The sequence below is a fragment of the Brassica oleracea genome, chromosome C7 (genome assembly GCF_000695525.1).
Source record: "Brassica oleracea var. oleracea cultivar TO1000 chromosome C7, BOL, whole genome shotgun sequence".
Taxonomy (NCBI): domain Eukaryota; kingdom Viridiplantae; phylum Streptophyta; class Magnoliopsida; order Brassicales; family Brassicaceae; genus Brassica; species Brassica oleracea.
The window spans coordinates 19,008,225-19,008,608 of NC_027754.1; positions in this window are offsets into that span (position 1 = coordinate 19,008,225).

A 384-nucleotide genomic window follows, 5' to 3' on the forward strand; every position below is an offset into this window, starting at 1 on the left:
GTAACGGTTTGATTGAGTAGATTGATTGAGTAGATTTAATTAAATGCTTGCTCGTTTAATTAATCTTGTTGATTGAGGTTAGTCATCTCTTGGTAAGGGAGTGACTAAATGGTTGAGTTGTTTTGTGATAATGTTGTTGTTTAGGGATCTTGGCCATATAGGCCGATCTCCTGGTTGTGATGTTGATACTACGGGTTCTATGCCATATAGGCTGGAGTATTGGTTGATATTGTCGTAGACTCCTATATATTGTTTAGGTTTGGGTTGGAGTCTTGTCCCTTAGGGCTTCCCTAGGGATAATTGTGTCGGGTGTGTGTTATGCCGACAGCAGGTGCGAAACCCGCCCATGCTAGGCATGTTTTGGGGTGGACTAGTGTTTCCTCG